At 46.3% G+C, this 21209-nt stretch overlaps 1 protein-coding gene and 1 long non-coding RNA gene across 11 annotated transcripts in view; one reads left to right on the top strand and one right to left on the bottom strand.

Moving 5' to 3' along the window:
* Nucleotides 1-21209, top strand: part of Ercc6l2 (ERCC excision repair 6 like 2) — a 155967-nt gene that overhangs the window by 123541 nt on the left and 11217 nt on the right. The window lies entirely within an intron of this gene.
* LOC147999921 (uncharacterized) lies at nt 401-21083 on the bottom strand. Of its 8 annotated transcripts, none has more exons than XR_015641367.1 (6): nt 20781-21076; nt 5547-5626; nt 3435-3519; nt 2625-2752; nt 1838-1996; nt 401-1160 (listed from the first exon to the last, which is right to left on the bottom strand). It is a non-coding gene; the product is annotated as an uncharacterized LOC147999921 (long non-coding RNA). The 8 variants fall into 8 exon arrangements; XR_015641370.1 differs by having other exon boundaries at nt 1838-1964; nt 20781-21064; XR_015641368.1 differs by lacking the exon at nt 20781-21076 and adding an exon at nt 17830-18000.

Raw genomic sequence — 21209 nt, 5'->3', positions numbered from 1 at the left:
GAGGAGGAGTGCCCCTTCATACCTTATAGAAGAAAACAACCATCTGGGATTCCCCCCCTCAGATATTCCACATTCAGACAGTTCAGCCTTAGTCATGAGTCTTTCTACCTAACAGTAGGGACCTCACAGCTGTGGCCACAGTAAGAAGTCACACCACCATAACCGCAGGAGGCAGTGGGCCCCTCGTGGGGTCAGTCCACAGATAGGCTATCCTCAGATGCTTAGCCTCAGCTGCGTGTCTTACCACAAGTAGCAAGGGCCATGCATTTGTTCTTCCCAGTCATTTTTGATTCTGTCCTGTTCATGTCCAGGTAGCAAGTGTTGCATGACTCCCTGGGGACTATATGCCTTTTTACTCCAGACAGAGAGGACAAAAATACATCAAACAAGTAATTCCATCCAAGTTCCAAGCTCGGTGAACCACTTTAATTGATCAGCGCCTTGTAGGAAGAGACGTATGAGGGATTAGTAAGACAGAGGAACCAAGAAGTGGGTCCTGGCTAGACCCTCAGTCTGACGGGAGCTTGGTCTTACACACCCCAACCTACAGAACTGTGAAAACTGAACTGCTGTTTCCAAAGCTACCCAGTCTGTGGTAATCATTAGAGCTTGAACTGCAGCTATCAGTACATGCGAATTCAGCGTACAATGCAGTGCAGTAGAATGAACTAGATCTTTAATATGTAGTAAGTAAAATCATGAAGGGCTCAAGCTATGGGTATAGAAAAATTATTTTTATGTAAATAAAATGTATATAACCTTTACTGGTTGGAGAGTGGAAATCTTTTGCAACTATACAACTATTAATATTTCTTTGGGGGAGAACCACCAGTAACCTCATTGTACATTTATTTCTAAATTTAATTGTATATGCATGGGTGTTTTGTCTGCACCACACAGACAGTGGAAGCCAGAAAGGGCACTGGATCTCTTGGCACTGGAGCTACAGCTGTGAACCACTGCACAAGTGCTGTGAATCAAACCCAGGTCCTCTGGAAGAGCAGCCAGCAGCCCAGAGCCCTGAGACATCTTTCCAGCCCTGCTGGACGTTTCTTGGCACTGCTTGGGTTTGGTTTTGTTTTTTGAACTGTGTAATGGTGCTCTTCGTCCAGATGAGAGCCACGTTACTGAAGCTGACAGACACTTGGAGAGGGGTTAACCTGTAGGAAAGGAAACAGAGACCTCTGCCTGAGTTCAGCATCCCAAGGCAAGTGGAGCTCAAGCTGTTTCCGATTAATATCAGAGTCTTCCAGATGATTGGAATGTAAACCACATACCAATTACAAGAATCCCAAGAAGGAAACTCCCTCTTCCGTCTGTCTATCCACCCACTTGTCCGACCACCCACCCACACAACTACAGTGTCTCTCAAGGGCAGAAGGAGAGAGGGAGAGGGAGAGTGGTAAATGGGGGTTGGGAGGGGGCAGTGTTACAAGAGCAAGCTCGAGTGCTCCTGGTGCTAACAATACTGGGTCTGTGAGCAAACCTCTTCCTTCCTTCCCTTTCCTCCTTCCCCTCCCTCCCTCCTTCCTTCCATAGCAGGTCTCATTCTCTGGAGGGTAATTTATATCCAGGAAGACTTTTGCCCGTAGTCACAAAGCCATGTTACAAAGCCAGTGACAAAGTCATCCCTGAAAATAATTCTCTTTCCTGTGCTGAAAGAGAACTTGCACGCTGTGACGCCTTCCTCTGAGTGGCAGCAACACGCAGGTAGGACACCCCTGGCAGAAGCACCTCCCACAAAGGCTGCACAGTTGCAGCAGAAGTTCTACTTCCAAACTCCTCTATCCTCAATCCCGTGCACTGAAAGAAGCTAACGTTAGAATCAGTCACTTACTCTTGAGAGTGAGTGTGAGCTTGCCTCCTTCTTGGAGTGGTCAGTCCTGTCAGCCACTGGAGAAGATGCACACTCTTGCGTGACAGATCGGACATCACCAACAGGATGGCTCTGTAGTCTGCAGTGTCTATTAGGAATCCCGAAACGATGGTTGTATCCCTGTGATCAGAACCCAATCCCAGCTCACTTAGACCATGTCTGTTTTGCTCTTAGTCTCAGTGTTGGTGAGGGTCACTTCATACTCTGTGTGTGTGTGTGTGTGTGTGTGTGTGTGTGTGTGTGTGTCTGTCTGTCTGTCTGTCTGTCTCTCTGTGTGTGTGTGTGTGTGTGTGTGTGTGTGTGTGTGTTGGATGTGGAGCCCACAGCCCACTTGGTAGGTAAGCACTCTCTCAGTTGTAGTGTCACCCATCCTTAGCAGAGTGTAAATCAGCCAACCAGCAAAGCTTTCCTTGGTATCTTTCCTTGGCCACGCGTGTTCATTAGGTAGCTGATGTTGGGGGACAATGGGAAACATCCACCAGATCAAGGGAAGGTGGGAAGAAGGGACAAAGGTGAAATGTGAAACTGTCAGAAGCATGGATCAAAGCCTGGAAAGCACATGCTGGGACTTCCAGGTTCTTGTGTTCATGAAGAACTCATTGGATGAAAGATACATGGATAGTGGCAGACATAGACAGCTTATTGAGGAAGGGAAAGACACTCTTTAGAATGTAGGCCAGAGCCTGGAGGTTTAGAAGCTCTGGTTCACTAGAGTCTCAATCCTTTATGGGTCACTCTTGTCACTCACAGGTCTCAAGCTTTTCTCCTGCTCTCATTACGCATGGCTCATGGTTGGCTGTGGTCTGTCCTTTCTCCCACATTTTAATCTTCATATCTTTCTCTTCCTGCCTTGTTCTGCCACAAAACCAAAAGGGCCTGTTGGATGGGAAAGAGAAAGGGTCACACACATAAAGTACTATGAAGAAAAAGGAACCAGCATAGAGTGCCCCGCTGGACCCTGGCAGAAGATTGATCTGAAGGCAAGGTGCTGATGCAGGAGAAGCGGTGCATAAAGGAGATTGACAGGAAGTGTAGAAGTTGATCAGATGCAAGGAGGAGAGTTTGGGAGTTCGTGGCAGAAAAGCGAAAGGACCCTTGAGAGGCAGGAAGTCTTTCTCTGGTCTTCAGAGCTGGGAAGAATTCTCTCGGCACAGTTCTCTGATACTCTGCTGGCCCCTACAGGAATGCAGTATAAGAAATATGAATATAGCAGATATCCACAGCTATGCTGTGCTTCTGGGTCCCCGCATACTGGCCAAGCTAAACTGCTACCTGCCCTTTCTATGGTGCTGAAAGATCCCCAGAGAAGGTTCTGGGCCATGCTCCCAGGGAAATTGCTTTGTGCTTTGAGAAAATCTCTAACTGCAGAGAGAGAGAGAGAGAGAGAGAGAGAGAGAGAGAGAGAGAGAGAGAGAGAGAGAGAGTGTTAGTTTAGGTTTGCCAGCAGAGAGGACAGGCAGAAGGAGCAATTGCTGATCTGAGAAGGCTGTTCCTGAAAGGCCACAGAATCTGCTGGTGCTCTAAAAGCACTAGGCAACATTTATGTGTGACAAGTTACCTCTAGCTGGGATGGCTTTAAACATATTCCAGTTAACTTGCTTCATGCTCATCCAGACCTGCAACATTGGCTTAATTTCCACGTTCTGCATGAGGAAATTAGGGCATAAATTGATTTAATGACTTTCTCGAGGTCATACTGAGAGTAAATACAAAGTTATCTATTATTGCCTACAAGATTGCTACACAGTTACCAGCTTAAGCAATCCTCTGCCCTTATCTCCCATGGTCTGAGGGTCTGGATCTAAATGATCTAACTTAGGGTCTCTCATGAGCTGCAGTCCAGCGGTCAGCCAGCGCCAAAATTTCATCTGGGACACCAACAGGAAAGGATCTGTGGCTGTCAGCAGATGGCTATGCTTGCAGTAGTATTAGAGTGACAGCCTCAGCACCCAGTGACAGTTGGCCAGAGGCCACCTTGGCCCCTTGCCTTGTGGGTCTCTATAGGATCACTCACAAATACCACCTGTATCCTCAGAACCAGTTAAAGAGGGCACCTGCTCTAAGGAAAGTCTAGGGCACCACCACTGTGCACATGGCAGCTCATCATACTTGCTATGTTGATTTATAAGAAACAACAAAGCCCCATGCATGCTGAGTCAGCACTGGAGGCCAGGGGCGCTGCAGTGCTTCTCTGAATCTGCCAGAGTAATGGCTTGTGTCTGAACTCCATCAGCTTGGCTTCAGAGCCAAGGCATCACTAACAAACACCCAACAATGGTGCCTTACAGGAGGACAGGTTTGTTCTGGTCTGGTCTGTCTCAAGGCTTTCACCTACAGTCCATCGTAGTACAGTAGGCGTAGTGACAGAAGCTTGATGCAGCTGCTCGAATTTTGTCCCCAGACCGGAAAAGAGAGATGAATACAGGGGCCAGGCTGCCTTCTCCTCTTTGTATAGTCCAGGACCTGAGTCTGTGGGATGAAACTGCCCACGTCAGAGTAGGTTTCCTTTCTCAATTAATCCAGCTTACAATCTGCCTCACAAGCATGCCAGCCATTTGTTTTCATGGTGATTCTAGAGCCTGCCGATCTGACAATCAATACAAACCAGGACAGCCTCTGTAGCTAACCGTCGTGCTCACTGTTAGCTTCAGCGTTCCATGGCTGTGAGAACACACCTAAGGCAAAGGATTCATGGAGGGAAGGGCTTGTCTCAGTTCCAGAGATTGCAGTCCACGGTGACTTCACCATCATTGTCTTGTGGCGGTGAAGAGGGAATTCATTTTGAGGGGAGTGTATGGTGGAGAAAACTGATCACATCGAGGTGTCCAGGAAACTGAAGGGGCCCCGATTCTCTCTTCAAAGGCCCTCCAGTGACCTAACTCCTTTCCCCTAGACTCCACTGCCTGTGCTTAAGGAGAGGCAGAAACACACTATACAGCTTATGCTGATTAGCATAATATAACATGGCATTAGGAAGCTGGGAACGGTGCATAGTTGTGGTTTAAATGTGGAATTCCCGCCAGCTCATTGCATTGTTCTGGAGAGCTGTAGAACCTTCAGGAGATGGAGTCTCACTGAGACAGTGGGTCACTGGGGTTCAAGTGGCGTGGTTTTATAGTGGGGTCCTTCTGTCTGTCTTCTCTCTGCTTTCCCGACTGCTGGCACAGAGCAACCAGCCGCCTCATGGTCCTTAAGGTATGCTTTCCTTGCCAAATTAACTGTAAGCCACTACAGATAAGAGAGAAGTGGCTAATACAAGTGTCCTGGGATAGCCTGCTAAGTAGTCACTAAATTAATTAATCAAATTAATGTAGGACTCAGTTAACCTGGATAGATGGTCAGTCATCTCATATACCACACGGAGAAAAACAACTTAACAGGAAAGGATCGAGGTGAACCCTTGAGTATCACTTTAAAAATCCACATATACTTCTGTGAAGACCAGAGATGGAATATGTGAAAGAAAATCCCTTCTCAGGACGTACCGGACACACACCAGACCCCCAGTGGGCACAGCTGGAGGGGCTCCCTCCATACTGTGTTCTCTGACCCCACAAGTGCACTGGTGAATTCCAGAGTCTGCCCCTTGACCCTGCCAGTGCCTGTCAAAAATACATACCACGAACAGCAAGAAGGGTTGAGGGTGTAGCTCGACTGGCGGTGTGCTTACCTAAAACGCACAAAGCTCTGAGTTTGAGTCCTAGCATTGCATTAACTGGGTGAGGTAGCATAGACTTGTAATCCTGGCACCTGGGAGATGGAGACAGGGGTGGGGTCAGAAGTTCAAGGTCATCTTCAGCTACATAGAGAGGTGGAGGTCAGCCTGAGCTGCATGAAACCTCCTCACAAGAACAAGTACCACCACTAGCACACACACACACACACACACACACACACACTCACAAACATACACTCACACACATACACACATTCACACACTCACATATACACACACATTCACACACATACACACACATTCACACACATACACACACATACACTCACACACATTCACACACACACATTCACACACACACACTCACATACACTCACACACATACACACATTCACACACACTCACATATACACACACATTCACACACACACATTCACACACACACATTCACACACATACACACACACTCACAAACATACACACATTCACACACACTCACATATACACACACATTCACACACACACATTCACACACATACACACACTCACAAACATACACACATTCACACACACTCACATATACACACACATTCACACACATACATTCACACACATTCACACACATACACACACATTCACACACATACACACACATACACTCACACACATTCACACACACACACACACACACACACATACACACATGGGTTGGGGGTTCAGGGTAAGCAAGATTAGCTTTGTCCCAGCAGAGAAACATAGGGGCTTACAACGAGCCCTTGGGTGGTATAGTCTGACCCTTTCGTGGATCTTTTATATCGTCCTTCCCAAATCCCCTCCTTCTCTCTAAAGGTAGGTGCTAGTGGCCAGAGCAGCAACAGTCAGCAGTGTAGCCTTGGCACAAAGACAAATGTTTAAATCAGAAAAGAGTCCAGGCCTATCCCCCCCCCCAACAAAAGTAGAGACACCTGAGGCTGTCCTATGATCCCTGCATGTGCCATGGCTTGTGCTTGCACACACACGTGCACACACACATAGTGAGAAAGACATTTGAAGGAAAATGAGCAGTTCCTCCAGCTTTATGGTCCAGAGTGTTATGGTGGGTGGCCACCTTCCAGAGAAGGCTTTCTATGTCTTAAACTCTCGCCTGTAAACCTTTAAGAAATTACTCTCTCAGATTCACTCTCTGTTGTCTGTGAAATTCAGTTTTTCTTTGAGTTATGAGACAAAGGATCCAGAAGCCACTGGCCTGAGGAGAGGTTAGTGGTTCCTGACTTCCCAGGACTCCATATCCACCAAAGCTATTACCCACCTAAGGCTCTCTGTCACTCTCAAGCACCACCACCACACCACCACACCACCACCACCACCACCACCACCACCACCACCACCACCACCACTACCCACCTCCCCTAATCTCTCCTGAGATCTGTTGTTCCTCCTCTTTCCTTCCTGTTTCTTCCCTTTGGAAAGCTCTTGGTATCCTGTGCTCACTGTAGGAAGGGAATCTGCCCAGGATGAAGCTGTACCTTGACCATCTGATTCAGAAGAGACTCTGGGTTTGAGACTTTTGAATTGATGTTAGAATAGCCTAAGACTGGTGGGGACTGTTTGGAAGGGAATCCATGGATTTTTGTGTACTAAAAAGACACAAATTTGAGGGGGTACAAAGACAGAATGCTAATTCTTTAAATTTTTGGTCAACCCTCGCCCCATTTGGTATTATAAATAATCCCCTTGCACTGTGTAGGGAGGTGTTTGTGAATGTTTAGGTCACAGGGCTCTTCACGTACAGATTGCGGCTGTTACAAAACGACTTTGGGGGATGTTTCTTCCTCTGCTATTGGATGTCTTGATGTTGCTCTTCTGGGAAGGGTGTAGCTACTTGGACTTCCTTTTAAAATCCACCTGTTTGTTTATTCATCCATTTAATTTATGTACTGTGGGGGCGGGACACACATGCACCTTGAGTGTATGGAGGTCAGAGGGCAACTTTGCAGAAGGCGATTCCCTGGTCCTCCTTGCTTTGAGGCAGGCTGTCGCTTGTTTCTACTGCTGCATGGTTGAGCTTCCAGCTGATTCCCTTGCCTTCACTTCCACAGGAGTGCTGGGATTACACATTTGGTGGGTCCTGAGGATTGAACTCTTGTCCTTCAGACTTGAGAGGAAAGTGATTTTCCCTTTGCTATCTCCCTGGCTCCTTCAGTCTTTAGAGTTGCAGAAAATAAATTTCTACCTGACTTCTTGTCTATTCTTTGATCATTTCATTCAGGAACATGATGTGTTTAGATCAATCACATCCATCCACCCTTCCCTTCTTTCAACTTCTGAATCATTCTACTTCCTCAGTAAATGTCTCCCCAAACATCCCAGACTCATCCATTTTATTATACTGTGGGCCAAAGAAAGGAAGGAAACATGTCTCCCATGAGATCCCTGAGTCAAGGGCCCTAGATTTATGGGTGTGTGTGTGTGTGTGTGTGTGTGTGTGTGTGTGTGTGTGTGTGTGTGTGTGTGCACATGGGCACAGTGCTAGGCCTCAAACCCAAGCAAGGTCTTGGGCTTGCTAAACAAATGCTCTACTCATGAGCTATGCCCTCGGCCTAATGCCACAAACTTAGATCTTCATCCAAGTACCAGTGTCCCAGCAAACTTCCCAGTTCATTCACAGTTTGTCTCCATTTCCAAGAGGGCTAGACCTTGAATCACCCCAGGCAACAGTATCTGAAGATGGACCATGGCTACCATGATTGGTCGTGCTTGCTGACTCACTAAGACTCAGTGGTGCTATCCCAGCACTTCCAAGGGAAAACAGGAGCCACACAGAACTCCTTTGGCCCCTTGAAAGACAGCTAAATGGGACTTGATATTCATCACTTCAGGGAAATATCTGAGCCCAGCTGTTACCCTCCTTCCTGCCACCCATGTGGCTATGTTTTTAAATATGGCTTGAACTCGAAGCTCTTTCCATTTATAAAAATTCTTTCCCCAAATGCTCTTTCCAATAACAATATTCCCATATGTGCCTTTTGCTTCTGATATTTTTCTTAAAAATCAATTTGCTAAAACAGAGTCCTCTTGTCCCTGGGATTTTGTGTCCACAAATGGTCCTACCCCCTACCCTATGGCAAGGGACCCCAGGACGTTTAGGCTGCTCTCCCTCTCATCATTCCTTAGAGCTTCATCATACGGGATTATGACAGTCTGGGTAGGGCTCCGAACCAGATGTGCAATGACACGGCACACCCAGACACAGAGTCTATGGGCTCTAGGCAGGCTGTCTAAGTACAGTGTGCATTCCTGTCCTACTTATCTCCACCTTTGGAAAAGGGGAGATGATAAGACAGGTTGTCTTCATAATTTCCATTTCCAGATACCAAGGGCTAGAGCTACTCTCTTATTGTACCTGGGATGAACACAGTCCCACTGAGGGGCCCACTCAGGCCATCAGATGACAGTCTCTCAGTTAGGACTCCATGGGTGTGGCTTGGAAGCTCCTTGGGAGAGTCTAATGTGCCAGTAAGATTGTGACCCAGTTGCCAGACACCCCAGCAGCATCCCACCCACCATCCTAGGACACAGCTGTCATATTAATGCACAGGTATAGCACTCTGATTTGGGGTAGGTTTCTCCTTCCAAAGGTTGTCCTTTCTGCCATATGGAGACTTGGATCAGGTCCAGTGGCCCTGTGGCTAGAGGCATTGTACTGGCTGGTTTCGTGTGTCAACTTGACACAAGCTGGAGTTATCACAGAGAAAGTAGCCTCAGTTGAGGAAATGCCTACATGAGACCCAGCGATAAAGCATTTTCTCAAGTAGTAATCAAGGGGAGGAGGACCCCTTGTGGGTGGTACCATCCTTGGGCTGGTAGTCTTAGGTTCTATAAGAGAACAAGCTAAGCAAGCCAGGGGAAGCAAGTCAGTAAGTAGCATCTCTCCATGGCCTCTGCATCAGCTCCTGCTTCCTGCCCTGTCTGAGTTCCAGTTCTGACTTCCTTTGGTGATGAACAACAATGTGGAGGTGTAAGCTGAATAAACCCTTTCCTCCCCAACCTGCTTCTTGGTCATGGTGTTTGTGCAGGAATAGAAACCCTGACTAAGACAGGCATATAACTTCATTTATTTCCAAAGAATGGTCCTGGTCCTCCCTTGCCTTGGAGACATGACTGCTGGGTGAGGCTCCTCCTACACACCAAACACACACACACACACACACACACACACACACACCACACACTCTCTCTCTCTCACACACACACACACTCTCACACACACTCTCTCTCTTTCTCTCTCACACACAAACACTCTCTCTCACACACACACTCTCTCTCTTACACACACACACTCTCCCTCACACACACACACACACACTCTCTCTCTCTCTCTCACACACACACTCTCTCTCTCACACACACACACTCTCTTTCTCTCTCTATCACACACACACACTCTCTCTCTCACACACAGTCTCTCTCTTTCTCTCTCTATCACACACACACACACACACACACACACACACACACACACACACACACACGTTGATTCCAGGATAACTAGATTGAGCAGGCTGGGCAAGTTGTCACTCCTGTCCAGAAGCAGCCTATCATTTCTCTTTTGTTTGTTCTTTGATGAGGCTTCAAACTCACAAAGACCCACCTCTCTCTGCCTCAGCCTCCTAGTATTGAGATTAAAGTCATGTGCAACTATGCCAGCCCTCTCCCTTTGAAGGCATATTCGTCTTCCTGTGTGATGACTGTTTGCACGTGTCTATGTGCACCACATAGGTGTAGAGCTCACAGCAACTAGAAGAGGGTGTCAGATCCCTTGAAACTAGAGTCATGGATGGTTACTAACCACTACGCCAGAGCTGGTAACCAAACCTAGATCCTCTGCAAGAACCAGTAACTGATCTTAATGGCTGAGCCATCACCCCGCCCCAGGGAAACAGCAAGTCTTTAGCGGGACTAAGCTAGGGTTTTTGGGGGAAGAGAAGCTGTAGGAAGATAGATTTAATCTGGCAGGCAGGACTGAGGTTTAGTACAGCTTCTTCCCAAACAGATGTAACTTGTTTTCCAGATTCTTACGCTCCCTCCCCTATCTGCTCACAGTGCTGGGTGCTTGTCAATCACCTCGTCTTAATCTCCATTCACCCATTTCCCTTAGCTACCCCCATCGACCCAAGGTGGGAGAGGGATTTCCAGTTTCCTTCCCTTTTCTGCATGGTAACTTTCAGGAAGGTCTACGTTCCTCACTTGAAGATGATATAACCGTAGGGGTGGGAATTCCATTGGAAGTGTGAGATGATGGATTCCATTGGAGTGCTGGCTCCTGGGTGCCGATCTCTGTGTGAGCCAAGAGAGTTCACACAGAAAGGACTCTTATCTTCCTCCGCTTGCTCTTTTGTCTCTGTGGGTTCAGCATGGAACCAGGTACCTGTTATTTGGAGAAACAGTTAACGTGCCCAAACCTTTCAACTTTTCCTAGTGAAAGTTACAAACTGGTTTTAGATTTAGGTGGCTACTTCCAAACAGGACGGTTGCTATCCCAAGTTACTCCATTCGAGTTCCACACATTCCTTCCCACAGTTTGTCTAACCAGTTTTAGTAGTTATTTTCCCCTCTGATTCTTACTTCATAACCAACTATTGTAATAAAAAATCGGCTATGTGCCTTGATTGACAAGGGCAAAACTATCCTGAGAAGAGAAGCAGCATGGAGTGTTTCATCTGAGTTCTGGTAGGAAGGGTGAAACAGTTTTCTTTTTGAGGTAATGAACCTCTCCATAAAATATTTGCCCAATGACTACTTCCTACCTATAAAGTGGGTATTGTAGGGAGACGAGGAAGCTATTCGCACATGTATTTATGGAGGAAAGATATTTTAAATATGTTTCAACCAATAATAATGTAAAAATACCCAGGAGCCCTGTGATGTGGAGACAGAAAGAGTCTAGGAGGTGAGGTGATGTCTGCCCCGGTCCCCTGTGTCACATGCAGAAATGTTTCAAATATAAAATAAACGAGTAACCGAGAAGCTGGAAGGAAGGAGGGTCTTTGCCCTTAGCTTCTTTAAAGGGACACAAATTGTATTTAAGTGAGGAAAACTTTAGCATTTTAAGGAAAGGGAGATTTGAAGTGCTGTAGGGATTGCTTTGTTTTTTTTGGGTTGTTTGTTTGTTTGTTTGTTTCTTAAGACAGGGTCTCAAACAGTCCAGGCTGGTCTCAGACTTTCTCTATAGCTAAGGATAACCTAGAACTCCTGCCTCATTCTCTCAAGTGCTGGCATTACAGGCTTGTCACAATGTCTGCCTTAAATTGGTTTAAATCCTAACATCTTGTAACTGACAGGAATATCAAGGATTTTGCGATCTACATCACGTAACCCAATGGCTCCTTTTCACATTCTCATAAAGTCCTTTCCTTCTTGAGAAATCTCAAGCCCTGTCATGCTGAGTGGGTGGGCGCCTGGCTGCATTCAATCTCTGTCTCAGGGTAGGGACTGAAACGCCACAACCAGAATGAAGAGACCCTATTTCCTTCACAAAACGTTGGGAGTTTTTTTTAAGCATGGGGTTTGCATAAATAGACCATCGCAGGCCACAGGCTGGCCAGTGCAACATGCTTCTCAGTTCATAATAGGTTCTCCGGAACTTGGAAAGCATTCTCTATCTCCTATCCTCAGTCAGCAATGGGGTTTTTTGATAGTGTTGAGCATCCCTCATCTCTTGGGAGCTTACCTTGGGTGCAGATGATCTGTGGTCACCTGTAGGCCACAGTTTTCAAGTTTGTTGCCTTATAAAGAATAAAGAAAGGAGGCCAAGGGTAGAAGGGATTTTTAGGGAGGAATACTTCCTTGTTTCTCTGCCTAGTGATCTTTCACAGGTGTTATTCTGGGAACTAGTTGGAGGTTGAGGCAAGATGCCTCAACTGGTTGAAAGTGGTTACTTCTGAGCTCATGCTGCCCAGAGCCAGTAAGGAGCCCTCAAACTGGTTCGACATGTGTTCTCTCTGCCCACAGAGAAGTGATCCAATCAAGAGATGTTGTCACGGGTCCTACCTCACTGCCTAATCAGAGCTAACTCAGTCACAGTACCCTGTAGTTCAGTGTCGTTTAATTCCTTTACGTGAGTTTCACTTCCCCAGCCTGGGAAGTCCGCTTCTGCTGGTAGCTTTGCCTGGAATGGTCTGCCACCCCTCCTTTAGCGAGAGTCTTTATTCAAGTTCGTGTTAGCATTCTAATGATTGCGGGTCCAGAAACGATCAAGTAGGGAATTTTCAGTAAAGAGAAATTCCAATAAAGAGAGGCAGAATACCCTGACCCCAGGAAACAACACCTCTCCAACCCACAAGGCCAAGCTGATAGCTATGTGCCTGGCCCAGACAGAAGTCCCTACAAGAAAGGTCCCAGTGGAGAAGAGAGGAACAGTGTCTGCTACACATAGGATGGGGTAAGAGAAGGGGACAGAGGCTGTCTATAGTAACCATAGAGAATACAGAAACAAAGGCTGATCAGAACGCTAAAAAACCCACAACCTTCTAAGAAAAGAAAAACTTATCTGGAAAGAGCCACCTAAGGACAAAGGGTTTATTTTGGCTCACAGTTTCAGAGATTTTTGGGTGTTGGGGGGCAAGCATGTCTGTCTTGTTCTATTGCTTTGAGGTCTGAGGCAAAGCAGAAACATCAGAGCAAGATGGTTGTGGCAGGAGAAAGCTACCCATCTCATGGTAGCCAGGAAGGAGGGCGATAGAAAGAAAACATTTGAGCAGAAGTGGGAGAGATGGCTCAACAGTTGAGAACATGCACCATTCTGGCTGATGACCAAGTTAGCAGCACTCATATAGAGACCTCACAATCTTGTATGTCTAACTACAGGGGATCTCAGGCCTCTGACCTCCAAGGGTATCTGCATTCATGGACCCATACATACACTCGCACACACACATAATTACAAATAATTCAAATACATATTTTAAAAGGCTGTGAACAAAATATGCCCTTCAAAGGCATTACTACCTCAGTGACCCACTTCCTCCCAGTACACTCCAGTTCCTAAAAGCCCAGTGTCAGCTACAAGCTCATCAGTCCCTTAATACAGGAATGCCTTCATAATCAAATCATCTCTTAACAGAGCCACCAACTGGAGACCAAGCCTTTAACACATAAGCCTTTGGGGACATTTTATTTCTACAGCATAAATTATTCAGTCATAAAAATACAAAAATTGATCATTAATTTCTCTACAAATCATGATGTGCCTATCAGAGTAGAGAGGAGACACTTAACCAAGTTAGGGCCAGTGAAATATGAGCCTAAGTTGTTGCTAAGGTTTATGGGAAAGATCCTTAAAAGGTTAAAAACACTCTGGGCATTCTCCCCTTTCCTTTCTCGTGCCTCCTCCTCACCAGATGTGAAGACTCCAGGATTTTTATGGTGAATTTGTAATTGTTTGGATCCAAGCTCTTTCTATCTTTCTGTTCTTACATCTGGTTTCCCTTATTCAGGAGATAAACAAATCTTTATCTTGTTTAAGTAATTTTACTGGGTCTCTGTACTGGCAGCTGAATATAGTTTCTCTCTGATATAAGACATATAGCAAATTGTTTGGAGGCACAGAGCTGACTGTGGAAGCCCAGGCTTCTCCAGCTGTGTTAGATAACTCATGATGAGTTACACTTGTTGTGTGCACATGCGTGTGCATGTGTGTACATGTGTATGCATAAGCATGTGTGTGCATGTGTGTGTGTCACAGAGTGTGGGGGGCATAGGATGGAGTGCGGTACATTCTGCTGCCTGTATGAGCACCCATGCAGAGGGGTGATGAGAGAACATGTGGGGGTGCCTAGGAGAGTTCAAGGCCTAATTTTCAAATGAGTGGTTTTGCCTGATCCCTCGTAGGATTCATGTGTCTGGCCACTGATTTTAACAGCAGTTTGAATTACAGAGTCACTCTTTGGAGCAGAGGCTGCCTGCTGACCTCTCCTCCTACCCTGCTCACTCCCTCTTTCTAAGCAGTCAGCCTCCTTAGTCTATAACACCAGCAGAGAAGTTGCGTATGGAGTTTGGTTATTCAAGTTGTACGCTGGCATTTTGTAAATCCTGATTAGGCTACCTTTCTCTCAGAAAAACCTCAGAAAGCCCTTTTTGGTATCTTAACAAAGGTACCTAACAAGTGCAATGCCCTGAGTTTGATCCCTGGGGCCAATCAATCAACCAATCAATCAGAAGCATTAGTGTCCTGGGTGGGGCATCTAAAGATGGGACCTCTCTGTAATTGTCTCACACCCATTAATTTAGGCTGTCTTTGTATCCCTCACTGAAATGGCACTGGAGGTGGATGCTGTCTAGAGGGGACATAATCTTGAAGGATATAGCTCTCTGCAGCTCAGTTGGTCTCCAAAGGGAAGAGAGATGAACAACACCTGCCAGTAGCATCCCTGGCAGTTTTCATCACGGGACCGCAGTAGAACATCTTAGCGTCTGTCTCATCCAACACTCTCAAGTGCCTGCAACAGTGGCTAGTCGGAGGTCTTTGACGTGTGTGCATCTGCGCATGCCGTGCATACTGTTCTCTTACTGTGATGAAACATCATGACCAAGGCAACTTATAGGAGAAAGCATTTGCTTGGAGGCTAGTTAGACCCTGATCATCCCATCAGCAAGCATGGTGGAACACAGGAAGGCATAAAGCTGGAGAAGCTGCTGAGAACTCACCTCAGACCCACAAGTTGTAGGCCAAGAGAATGACAGACACTGGGCCTGGTGTGGGCTTATGACATCTCAAAGCTACCCCCAGCAACACATTTCCTCCAATAATTCCACATCTCCTGTTCCTCAAGCAGTTCCACTAACTGGGAACCAGGCATTCAAATATAGGAGCCTATGGGGATCATTCTTATTCCAACTGCACCGTTCATATAGGGTGTAACCAGGTGGTGGGCAGGGGCTATGCATGAAGGCCAGACGTCAACCTTGCCTACTGTCTTCAGAAGCCATTCACCTTCTTTTTGTTTTTTAAATCTTCATGTGTGTGTGGGTATTTCTGTGTGTAAATGAAGGCGCATACACACCACTGTATGCTTGCCATAGTAACAGGTACAACTTGAGCATCTATCACGGCCTTCCACTTGGTTTTGAGGCATGGTCTCTTGCTGTTTGTCACCATATTCACAGGGCTCACTGGCCCAGGGGCTGCCAGGAACTCCCCTAGCTCTACCTCCCACTTCTCCTTAGGAGCCCTGGAATTACAGATCTGCACTAGTGTTGTCTGGCTTTCCGTGGGTTCGAGGGATTTGAATCCAGGTTCCATGCTTGTTCAGCAAGCACTTTACTGATTGAGTCATTTCCCCAGTCCCTGCTTAATATGTTTTTGACAGGAAGATGAACATGCTCTTACATTGCATACCACCATTGCAATCTTAATTTTAACCTACAGAGGACATGTTAGCTGCATGATCTTGGAGCACATTAACAGAAAGAAAACAGATACCCACTGCTCCAAATGACTAAATACAGAGGCTAAAGACCTCGGCACAGTCCACTTACCCAGGGGTGCTATTTGCCAACAAATGGATCCTTCTGTACATGGAGTCACCTCTCCCTGGTATCTACTATGCCCTTGGGTATGGGCCTGCCCATGCAGAATGCAATGCAAACATGCTTCTGTTTGGGGTCTGCTCTTGTCAAGTCTTCTTCACTTAGCCGTTCCGGCCTCTCAATTTGGTATCTCTGTCTTCCAGAGAGTGATCTAGGCTCTTCATTCTACACAGGTGACTCCTCAGAACCTAACCCAAGTCCTTTTCGGTTATTTGTGTGTCTTTACACAGATGTTAACATTTATTCAGTCGACAATTCCCTTTAAGCTGAACAAAATCTACCGTTTTGTTCTAGTTTTGTTTCTGTTGCATTAAAAAACAGGCTGACAAAAAAAAAAAAAAAAGCAACATAAGAGGAAAATGAGTTTGTTTCAGCTTCCAATTCCAGTGGTGTGGGTAAGTCAAGTCAGGAACCTCAAACAGCTGTTCACATCACATCCACAGTGAAGAGCAAGGAGAAATGTGTTCATGCTTACTCGTCCGCTTGCCCTAAGTTCTATTTCTTTACTCTTATACAGTTCTGTGCCCCTTGCCAAGGGAATGGTGCCACTCACAGTGGACTGAGTCTTCCAACGTCAATTAACCTTATTAAGACATGGATATATCTCCCACAGATAAATCCACAGGCCAATGTAAGCAATCCCTCACTGAGACTCTCTTCCCAGACAGTTCTATGCTATGCAAAGTTGGCCATTAAACCAATCATCACAAGTGTTGAGCTCAAGATTTTGAAGTGTGCCTTAAGAAATTGAAATAAAAAGAGATGGTAAGAAAATGTCTCAGAAGCTTGAAGTCTGTGAATACACACAAGCATCCTGTAAGGTCTACAACCTGCAAATATCAGGGCCTCACAGAAGCCCCCAAGCAACTATGTATGCAGCACCTCTGGGTGTAGTATGCATTGCTTACTAAGTCTCTGGTCCCCTCTCTTTGGCACATCTCAAGATGGGCACAGCTTAATTTGTTCTGGCCAATGAAATAGAAATCAGAATAGTTTAATTTTTTTGCATGTGTTATAACTGAATACTATAAGTCAATTCTCTGCTTACATGTGTGAGTGCATGCATGCCTGTGCAGGGTGTGTGTGTGTGTGTGTGTGTGTGTGTGTGTGTGTGTGTGATGCACCAAGGCACATATGTGAAGATCAGTTCTCTCCTTCGACCACATGGGACCAGGGAATAGAACTCAGATCATCAGGCTTGGCAGCAAGCATTTCCTTTGTTCTGTGAGCTATCTTGCTGACATCACAGTATTTCACCTTAGTAAATCTGGAAGGATCTCTTAGCCCTGCTTCCCATGTGCATCTCACATGGTTCATTGTCTTCCCCAGTTGCCCTGCTCTCTCCCTCAACCATCCCAACCACTGTCTCTACTCACCTATGAGACTCCAACTCTCTATAGTCTGTCAGTCTTCAGTGACTATGGCCCTGGTTCCTCAGGGACTAACCTCTCCCACCAATCATGCTTCAGAATACAGCCCAGGGTGCTTCCTTGAGCAACTCTCCATCTTCTTCCTGCCCCTCCTCCATCCTAGAGATAATTTATTCCCCCAGGGCAGAAGGAAAAAGTTGGGTCTGTCTTGCTTTAAGATTCATGTTTTGGGAGAGATCATCCCCCCACCCCACACCCCAGTTTCCTGGCTTCGGTGAATGGCTCTCACTGCCTTTAAACAAATGTGACTCAAAACTCACCTCCTGCAAGGAACATTTCAGGATTGGTTGCACATGAATTGCTGCATTTGCCGCTGTGGCCCCCTGGAACTCAGCTATTCAAGAGACTGTGTAAACGTCCCCTTGTCTCAGGGTTCTTTTGTCGCTGTGCTCTTTGGGTTTCTAGGCAGCCTTTTCAGATAGATTTTACACGTGGGATTAGGAGGAAGCACTCGGGTGCTGACATACTGAGAAATATTAAAATAGCTTACCCTAGGAACAATAACAAGGTCACTGCCTTGGAACCTTCTGAGGCCAAAATTTCCGTTCCTTCAGGAGTTTGACAAATACACGGATCTCTATATCACAGGCTCCCAACAAGCACTGGGAACTAGCTTAGGTGACAGACTTTCTTTCTCTATGGCATGTTTATTGTAACCCAGTGCAATGACCTTGTGTATTTATGGGGTATGGCACAGTGTTTCAGTATGTGGATGCAAAGCACATTGCGTCCCATCAGATAGACAACTTTCTCGTCTCTTATTACTTCTTCATGTTTGGACATCTTCAGCTCCTCTCTCCTAGTTCTTCATGAAGTGCACAGAAGGTTTGGGGCTCGGTGGTTAAAGTGCTTTCTGTACAAGCATGAGGGCCAGAGTTTGGATGTCAGAACCTATGCAAATGCTAGGTGAGTGTGAGGCCCTGAGCTGGCTAGTCAGTCCCGATTTGCCGAGAGAGCTTGCCTCAGTGAACAAGGCAGAAGGCAGCTAACATTAAGGATGTTTGAAAAGCCACGTGAAAGCCTACTACTTTATAAACTTCATATATATGTGAATTTAATTGGAGTTATCCTACACTGGGGATAATGTTCCTCCAAGAAGTCATGGTTGCCAAATACAAATCTCACATGGTAGGTGTGCAACACCTTCCCCTCTGAGTTGTTGGTCGTGATGCCCCGGAGACCTGTAGAGCAATACTAACTATTACTACTGCTCCTGCTTGCCCAGCAGAACTTGATGGTAAGAACCTATTGCTGGAGACACCACAAATATGGGTCACAGGACATGGAGAAATCAAGTTGGTACTGACCAAAAAGCTTCCTCCACTCTGGTAGCTTTCACAGAATGGGAGGTGCTATGTAGGCTGCTGAGAGTTAAGTAGGGGCAATCATCTAGTGTTTTATCCATCGGTGATGTGAACCCTATGAATTACAATATTGGACTTGAGTGAAACACAGCTCTGAATGTTATGGGAGTGATTAACTGCCTTCTATTTGGATTTAAGGCTTGCTATACAGTAATAAACATATACCTGGTACTATAAATCTGGTCAAGGAACCCTTGGTTTGGAGAGTTCATAGGCCCCAGGAGTGAACCTACTAGTATTCTAGTAAGTGAGCATAGTATCAAACATCCCTCCAAATGTGTCTCTCAAACCCATAAACTACTGCATCTCTTAGACCTGATCAGAGAAGGCACACACACACACACACACACACACACACACACACACACACACACACACACACACACACAGTAGATGGTAGCTAATGCAGAAAGTCACAAATGAGGAGGTGGAGGCCACACAGAACATTTTGGTACAGGATTGGGCCAGCTGCTGAAGTGGCCTGGGCACCCAGTCTGGGAGCCCAGCGGAGGAGCCCTTCCTCCCCATGTCCCATGGCTTCCCTTCCCCTACTTCCCCAGTTATAGAGCCGTTCTCCATTGCATTTCTCATCTGAGACCATCCTGTTACCTTTTCACACCGAGTGACTTCTCTGCTCTTTGATGATCCCACTGTTATGCCATCCACAGTGGGATATTTGAAAACAAAACAAAGCAAAGCCAAGGTGCTTCAACCCACCCCATTTTAAAAAAAACATTTGAAAAACACACTTAGGCTCTTCCACCTTGAGTGCATGCTTCAAGACATCCTATTATGAATGATAAATATATACACTAAAAAGCACACTCACATTCCCAGAGGAGAGCCAAAAGCTATAGAGTAGGTCACCTAGGGTCAGATTATTGAACTGAGAAGTGACACTCTGCTGCCCAGTTTGTCTGCTAGCTGTGTGATGCACATGGTTCCTTAGTTCATGATGAGGTTCATGCTGTTGCCTTTGCCCTTCAATGTGCCATCAACTACATTTCTCCTGAAAGGGATAAAAGGAGGAAGAGCGGCCTGAAGGAATCAGTGGATGAATGACCGAGTGGAGGAAGGAAGGGGGAGGAGGAAGGGAGAGAGGAAGGAGGGAGGAGAGAGGATGGAGGACAGAGGGAGGGTGGAGGAGGGAGGGGAGAGGGAAGGAGGATGGAAGGAAGGGAGGGGGGAGGGAGGGGGGAGGAGAGAGGGAGGAGAGAGGGAGGAAGGAGGGGGACAGAGGGAGGAAGACTGAACAGATTGCTCAGGCTATGCAGGAAGGGCTGAGGTAAGCCTTTGGCCAGGTCATTCTGGGGTTCGCTCAATCTCTGCCCTGGGTCTCGTTAGTTCGATTGCCCTCAAATCCCTTTGTGTGGTTAGGTTTCTCCTTTTCCTGAGGCTCCCGCCCACACTAAGTCACTCCACAGACCATTTCTAAGACCAGAATTGCTAACTCTCAGGAGCAACTGACAAAGGAAAGGAGAGCTCATTTGACTGTGTCCCATTTTATCCACTATGCAACCCTGGCATCTCTGTTACACTTTCTCTGCTATATATAAAAAAATCTTAGCTGGGGAAAGATTCTTAAAACATTAACATACCCCAGGCCTCAATACAGCATAGTGTACTGGAAGTGATAATCACAGCAGCAATGCCCACCAGGGTTTACAAGCCAGGACTAAGACATCATGTAATGAAAATCCACGACCTCCTATCCGTGGAAGCAAACACGAGTTTGAACGCAGTTCCGCTCAGATTTTCATAAGCCTCAAGGACAGGCAGGTTGTGCTTAAGTGCAGAAGGGACTCAACAGGAAACCAATGACTTGGTCTCCTCGTGAAGAGTCTTACCTTTGTCCTTCCTTCCTGTGCGCTGCAGGCTGTTGACTACAGTGGACTAACTGGGTATGAGGGCACCTGGAAAGCTTCCAGGACTCCCTTAGCTTTGTTTCCTTCAGGGTTGAAATACTTCCAATAGACAGAATTTTAAGTAGTAAGAGGGAGGGAGGGAGGGAAGGAAGGAAGGAGGGAAGGGAAGAAGAAAGGGAGGAAGGAGGGAAGGGAGGAAGGAAGGGAGGAAGAGGAGAGAGGGAGGAGGGAAAGAGTTACAGGGGTAGAAAAAAGTTCAAGGAAACAGACGAGGCTACACCCAGCTGTTTTGGAAACTGTTCAGAAATATTTTACTTCTGGGTCACACAGGCAGCTCTGTGTTGAGCAACAAAGGTCCCAGTAGCTAATTCAGTTGTAGTGTTGATGGACATGTAATAGGAGTTGGAAAAT

The sequence above is a fragment of the Rattus norvegicus genome, chromosome 17 (assembly GCF_021556685.1).
Source record: "Rattus norvegicus strain SHRSP/BbbUtx chromosome 17, alternate assembly SHRSP_T2T, whole genome shotgun sequence".
Classification (NCBI taxonomy): domain Eukaryota; kingdom Metazoa; phylum Chordata; class Mammalia; order Rodentia; family Muridae; genus Rattus; species Rattus norvegicus.
Note: the sequence above shows the minus strand (reverse complement) of the source record. Positions and strands in the feature narration are given on the sequence as shown.